Consider the following 7,606-nt stretch of genomic DNA (forward strand, 5'->3'; position numbering starts at 1 on the left):
CTTAGAGCACTGGCTCTCACCCTTCCTAACAATGCATCCCTTTAATACATACAGTTCCTCAGGTGGTGGTGACCCACAATCATAAAGTTACTTTTGTTGCTACTCCGTAACTGTAATTTTGCTACTGTTATGAAGTATAATGTAAATATCTGTGCTTTCCCTGGGAAAGGGTCATTCAACCCCCCCAAAAGGGGTCACAACCCACAGGCTGAGAACCACCGTCTTAGAGCAACTGAGGCATGCTCTCAGAGGGGCCGTGCCAGGCGGGGCTCCCTCTGTTTTGCTCCAGGACAAGCTCCCACTATGATCTTCTACCTCACCACCAGCCCAAAGCAATGAGCCAACTAAACTAACAACCTAGAACCCCTAAAACTGGGAGCCAAAATCAGCCCTTTCTTTTTATGAACTTATCATCATGATTCTGTTATAGTAACAGAAACCTGAATAACATATGTGGCCACCAAAAACATAGGTGTCTGAAAGTGCTTTAATTTTTTACAGCATGCACACACAAAAAATTTAGTTTGAACACACACACACAATGAAACAAACATACTGATGTCACATAGCTGCCACAGGGGTTTATAAGTACACTCTACCACTCCATCTGTCAGTCAATCATCTCAGGTTGTAATAAGGATTCTGAGGTTTGCAAACATGAACAGAAAATGCAGACTTTGTGGCTGGTAACGATGTGAGCAATATAAGTTTAAAGATGGAGTCTTTAGAAATCTCTATGGTAAACCGATACTTAGAGGAGCACTTTCTTATCTACTCACTAATCGGTTATAAGGTATGTTCCCTTTTCATTTCCATGTCTTTTATAAAAACACTGTCCTGCAGACTAAGTCTGAGCACAGAGATTTTGAGAAGCTCTAATTCCTGTTGCTCAAGGAGAGAGACTCTGGCTAAGCCTTACCACTAAGATATACGAAAGAGCGTGTGAATCAGTCACCAGAGCAGATCACTCCTGTTAAAGCACACTTAATGCCCGTACCCTATCCTTTAGTCTAGACGGACCCAGGAAAACAAATGACTCAGAAAAACTGCTGCAAAACAACCAGAGTCGGGCATGGCAGCACGGCCTTATACTCTAGCACCTAAGAGGCTATGGCAGGAGAATTACCAGTTCAAGGTCGCATTTGCTATACAAGAAGTTCCAGGTCTGGGCTACATAGAGAGACCCTGACTCAAAGAGGAAGTCTGATTCTAATTATGAAGAAAGTTTTGGACTATCTCAACCAATCTATTTCATATTTGCCTTTTTAAAAATGTTACTCCCATCTCTCAGGAGGCAGAGCTAGGCAGATTTCTGTGAGTTTGAGGCTAGCCTGGCCTACAAAATGGGTTTCAGGCCAGCCAGAGCTAGATGGTGAGAGCCTCAGAATCATTCCCCTCAAAGTGTGCAAAAGTAATCTTATTTAAAAACTAAAGTAAACCCCAATGAACGATCAAGACAAGCAGTAACCCCTGCCATGGAGGCGCTGGATCATCCACACCGGCTCTAAGGACACTCACTCATTGCTTTAAAACCTTGCAAACAAACTACACAAGCTCTACTTTAAAACTAAAAAAAAAAAAAAAATAATAATTGATTTATATAACTGCTGATTTGGATTCACGTTATGAACTGATTCCAAAAGCTGTTTACTAAAGAATATGAAGTGGAATTTCAAACCAGGCCACAGGACTGTGCGCATGGGTCCTAAGAGCCATATTCCCAAAGCTCTCCAAAGTCATTCTAAGAAAGGACAGTGACTAAATGTTGTTATTATTCCAGCTGGCACTGTAAGTGGGTGACTCTCAGGCCCTGTGCTCAGAGACCACACCCTTGCTGATAGGATAGTGGTGAGGTGTTAGTCCCAGGGTGCCTTGAACCCTGCTGAGTCGTTCTCATTTATAAAGGAAACTAGCTTGGGGAGTCAGTAACCTTTGGGATATAATGACCAGACAGGAAACATCTTGGGCTCTGTTCACCGTGGACAGCACAGACATGAAGGAACACTGTGTCCTGATACATCTGCAGCCACGGATGCAGGCAGCAAGTTTGCTCTAGTCTGTAGGCAGCCACTTGACCCTAGGTTTAAGTCGGTTTGTTTCTACCTACCACAGCATTTGTTTGTTTGTTTTTCTGGTTTTTCGAGACGGGGTTTCTCTATATAGCCCTGGCTGTCCTGAAACTCACTTTGTAGACCAGGCTGGCCTCNCCTGAAACTCACTTTGTAGACCAGGCTGGCCTCGAACTCAGAAATCCGCCTGCCTCTGCCTCCCAAGTGCTGGGATTAAAGGCGTGCACCACTAACGTCCGGCTTACCTACCACAGCGTTACAGAAAGCTGTTACCCTCTATCTTTTGGAGAAATATGTTAGCCGTGTCTAACACAAGGCACAAAACTAGCAGAATCTTGGGAGACACACAGTCTGGGAGTCTATTAGCGGTGGAGGCTTGGGCGAGTCACAAAATCACTCAACCTGATGCTTTCCTGACAGGCGGTTCTGAAATTTAAATGAAGTGATACGATATAAAGTATTTGGCTTTGGATTTAGTTTACATGAGGCGGCCAAGAAATGAATGTTTTTACTGTAATTAAGTACTGGGCCAGAGGTTTTTGGGAAGGAACACAATTCTCCAATTAATAATTTTTTTACAGCAGAGAAATAAGGCATGCTTATGGGCATTTTGGGTGCAAATACAGAGAACCCTCCACAGACAAGGACTACTTACATCACCCTGTCAACCTCTTCTTACACAGACAGATACACAGAGATGCGCACACAGTGCTATCTTGACTGAAACACTATATATATATATATATATATATATATATATATATACATACTTATACACACACACATACATACATGACACCTAAATGACAGTATCATCTTACTGACACCTAAAGAAAAACTACTTTTAACTGTAGTGGATAAAGAGACTCAGAGAGGGTAAGAAAGCCTATCCAATACCACAGAGGTGTCAGGCAGGAGTCAACATTAGTAAGCCTGACTACATAGCCCAAGTCTCATGACTATCCAAATATGGCACTGGTTCTAACTCCGTGGCAGTGCCTATGTGTGTCTTAATGAGCACCGAAATAGTATCAATAATGATCTCTCATACAACAAATACTTTCCAACTTCTTAGAGCTCCAAAGTAGAAAGGCACCCATAAAAATCACTCATTTTAAATTGTAGTAATCCTATCAGGATTTTTATTTTCAAGGATGACCACCACTTGTTTTTTACACACAGCTAATCTAACGCAAACTCTCACCACTGAAGTAAGTAATTCTTTATTAAAATGAAGCAGTGGGGCGATCTCATATACAAGAAGCTCCCTACGAGCACCGCCACTGACCTCTCATGGACGTTTGTTCACATCGTATTTATGAGAGACAGTTCTGCTCCTTGCTTCACAAGTTCCCGACTATTACAAGATCATGAGCCTCCTGCGTTGTAAAGCATTCAGATTTCCAATAAATCTGCCCAATATCAAAAGGGGGGAAGCTCAAGGAGAAAGATGCTACCCTGTGGGGAGCGTCATTCATAAGTCTGTACAGCATCACGATCCCCCACTCTCCCCTCCATGCGCGCTGTCCACACGGTAAAGCCGTGCAAAGTCCAGCACTCTGTCTACCCCTGCTTCTAAACTCTACTGTAAGAATGAATTCAAACTCAGAAAGATACTAATGCTAGGATTCCCAAGATAAATTTAAACTGTAACAAACTAAAACCATAAATTACAATCTAGTACTAGATCTAGGCAAGACAGTTACATTTTTCTGTAAATCACACATGGTATGTGCTTTCCAAACCAACAATTCTAAGTGTCAAAGAAGTCATCAATTAGGATTTAATAAAGCTTTACTCTTTTATTTAAACATTGTGTAATTAAATTTAAATGAATATGGCATAATTATAAGTATGCCACATAAATATCTTCTGTGAAAAGTAAAATAATTTTCTTAGCGTTTGGTATTCTACTGATAACAAGAACGTCCAAATTTTAAAATAAATCAAGTTATCTTTTAGCATTTAAGATAATCTTATTAATAAGGCTGTAATATGGTACTGGATCATCGACTCGGATGCTCATCTAAACTGGCAGGCGAGGTAGGAAGAGTCTACTGAGAGTGATGGTCGGCCAGGCCCTGCCTCCAGAAGGCGGCACTCCATCACCAACACACCTTCCACTCTGGAAGGGACTCCATCTGCTTCAAACATCTCATTTTCTCTCCTCTACCACCTCACTCCCATTTTTAAAAAGAATCTGCAAGTTTTCTAATAAAGAAAGCTTGTAGACAGTTGAAGCCGGTGGTGGTTCCTGTAATCAATCTCCCTGTGTGTGTGTGTGTGTGTGTGTGTGTGTGTGTGTGTGTGTTTGCACGCGCGCACAGTGTGGTATATCCTGACAGCACATGGCTTCTCTACCCAAAGCCCCAAATTCAACACGAAATACTCGAAACACTCTCGCCAAATGCAGTCACTTTATGAGATGTGATTGTGAATACTGGAATCCCAGGGACTTGGGAAGCTGAGGCAGGAGGATGTGAAGTTTAGAATCATCCCAGGCCACACAGCAGTATGTTCTCAAAAATACAACAAAGTAACAGGAAAAAAAAAAAAAAAAAAAAAAAAACCTTTTGAGAAGAAGAGGACTTCCAACCCCCTTTGAGTGAGAATCTGTTGAATCGGGCCTACTCTCCAGCAAACAGAGACAGACACAGAACTAATTCTTAGACTCCTGGAAGACCAGAGTTCAGAGTGGGGGGTTGGGGATGGGGTGGGGGAGTTCCCAAGGTGTCGCCAGTCCTTCCTAATTTCTAGCTCTAGTTTGCAGGGACCAAGTAAATAAATCATAAGCAAAGAGTCAGGCAGAGGCACAGTCAAGTATTAAAACTCCTGCACCACCTGCCCCTCAGCAACAAAGCGAAGACAACAATGTCTACACAGCACTGGCCACCAGGGAGAAAACTGCACTGGGACTGGAAGAATATGCAGTGTAAAATGCCCCCACATACAATAACGACTTAATCCTCACAATTCCGGGAAGACAGAGGCAGGCGGTATTTTTATCCCTCTTCCCCAGCTGAGGAAACAGGTTCAGATAACAACTTGCCATGATTAAACAGCCAATGAGTGGAGAGCAGGGATTTTAACCCAAGAACTAATTGCAGACCTGAGCTCAGTCCACTATTATACCTCCTCAGAGCAGAGCAAGCAGGCTGACCGACCACACATGAGATGCTGGCCCAGGATGCAGTAGACAGTAATTAGTGTATTTTAAACAGTTAGCTGAGTTCAATCTCCAGCACTGCAAAAACTTTTTTTTAATTAAAAGATTTGAATATCCGATTTCCTCTTATTTCATTACTTAATATAAAACTTTCTTCCAGAGAAAGATATAATTATACTAAAAAGCCTACCACTGAAAAACATGGCTTTTTGTTTTTTATGAAATATTTGTTCCTGCTCATGTTTTTAACTCTTTATATACAAAAATAAATTATTTGTTGAAAATTCAAACGTAAGAAATGGAAGGCTTAAGCTGGGTGGTGGTAGCATACGCCAGTGCTGACTCTGGTGGTAGACGCAGGGAGATCTCTCTTGTGAGTTCATGGCCAGCCTGGTCTATAGAGCTAGCTAGTTCTAGGTCAGTCAAGGCTATACAGAAATGCCATCAAGGAAATCTGAAAGAAGAGAAGAAAAGGAAGAAAGAAGGGAAGGAGGGGAAAAGCTTAAATACCCATTTTTGGCCTTTTGTTTAGATTTTGCTGCTGCTGTTTTGAGACAAGACAGGCCCAGGCAGGTCTCAAACTTAGTGTAGCTGATGACGACTCTCAGCTTCTGGCTCTCCTGTCTCTCAAGTACTGGGATCACAGGCACACACCGCCACATCCAGTTTGTGCAGTGCTGGACATGAAACCCAGGTTAGGCAAGCACTCTATTTGAACCCTAACATAAAGGACGAAATTTTGAGAGATCATGAGACATCAGTGTAGGTTTTGATACCACGAGGGACTTTACAACAGGGAGGTTGGGTTTCTGTAGGAATGGGGAAATCATACACTCTGGTTAGCTTTCGCTGTGATTTCAAATTAGGACTGGAGATGTACTCAGTAGTAGGTAGTGTGTTTTCCCAGCACGCACAAGGTTGGGGGGTGGGAGGTAGAGTGGAGGGGGAGGGGTAGAATGGGAGAGGAGGGGTAGAAAATAGAAGAATGAATATAAATCCAAGTGCATACAACTGAATACAGCATCTTGTGACTTCTTTTTATACTTGTGTTCCAACTATTTGGTATTTTCAAGGCAACATGACTAAAGTTTTAAGTAGGTCAGTTGGTTTGACTGACAAACCAAAAAATAGGTGCCAGGAGAAAGCAGGCAGAGAAGCAAAGGCTAATGATAAAGCTACCTGCACGCAGTTCACAGGCTCTGGTAGCACTAGCAGAGGGTCTCTGCTCAACTAAACGTACCCCACCCGCCCCTTAGCACGGCCAGGACTCACGGAAGATGGGGAAACAAGACTGAAAACAATTAACTTATGTAAGAGAGAGAGAGAGAGAGAACAGCATTAAATAGAAAAAAGGAAAAAAACAAAACAAAACACGTGTACCTGGCAGGTTAATTACTGTGGCAACCCAGGTTCTAAGTAAGACTTATTGCCCAAAGTATCTGCCTACGCTAATACCTTAAGGTAAGAAGCAAAATATAAGGTAGGCAATTAAAGCAGGTTGGCAAGAATATTCAAAACTGCGAGGATTTCCACGAAATGCATGATGATAAATACTGCCTGCAGGAAAAGGAAGGTAACAAGCTCCCCAAACCGTAACATCAGGGCCGTGCAAGCCCGGGAGACGGTTGGGAACCCCAAACTGTGTCCACAAATCGGGGACCCTCCCTGGAGCAAGCCACGAGCTCAGCCCGGAGCAGTGCCGCCCGGCGGGTTACGGATTTTGCAGGAGCCCCGCGAGCCCCGGGAGGGGGACACCCCTGCAGTCGCCCACCCCGGACCCCGAGCACCTGCGCCGCCGCTCGGGGCAGCGCGGCCCGCGAGGCCCGCCCGGATCCCTTCGGTTTCCCGAGGGAAGGCGCCGGCGCCGCCCGGCAGCTCCCCACCGACGCGAGCGCCGGTGGCCGCTCCAGGCTGAGACCCGCGCGCGGGACGACGCAGCGGTTACCTCTGTCCGCGGCCGCCGCGCAGGCCGAGCCGCCACACCCGCTCCGCGCCGGCGCCGCGCCAGCCCCGCTCGGACAACCCCGGGACGCGCTCACCGGCCCGCCCGCTCGCTCGTGCCCGGCTCGGCCGAGCGCTCTTGAGAGTAGCGGGGGCGGGGCGGGGCGGGGTGGCGAGGCACGAGCGTGCTGCGCGCCGCACTCTGGGAAATGTAGTTCTCCGTTGCCTCCTTGAAGAGCGCGCCCGCGGCTATGCACCGTGACCCGCGGCGCTTCCTTTCCATCCCTCCCAGTATTCAATCCCCTGCGTGGGGAATATCCCAGGTTTTATATCTATTCCTATCGGTTTTATCTCATGCTATGTAAAATGTATACAAAACAGCTTGCGTCTGCAAAACAAGGAAGTAATTGAACTAAATACTGAGTGTTAA

At 44.9% G+C, this 7,606-nt stretch overlaps 1 protein-coding gene across 6 annotated transcripts in view; it reads right to left on the minus strand.

The window, feature by feature from the left end:
* Klhl8 (kelch like family member 8) overlaps positions 1-7,322 on the minus strand; it is a 50,260-nt gene extending 42,938 nt beyond the window's left edge. For 3 of the 6 annotated variants that reach the window (XM_029477832.1, XM_021163524.2, XM_029477826.1), the window contains exon 1: positions 7,181-7,322. The gene's annotated coding sequence lies outside the window, so the exon portion shown is untranslated. The remainder of the gene's footprint in view (positions 1-7,180) is intronic. The other 3 variants (XM_029477831.1, XM_029477829.1, XM_029477827.1) reach the window with 1 other exon arrangement.
* Between the last annotated feature and the right edge of the window lie 284 nt (positions 7,323-7,606).

The sequence above is a fragment of the Mus caroli genome, chromosome 5 (assembly GCF_900094665.2).
Source record: "Mus caroli chromosome 5, CAROLI_EIJ_v1.1, whole genome shotgun sequence".
Lineage (NCBI taxonomy): Eukaryota > Metazoa > Chordata > Mammalia > Rodentia > Muridae > Mus > Mus caroli.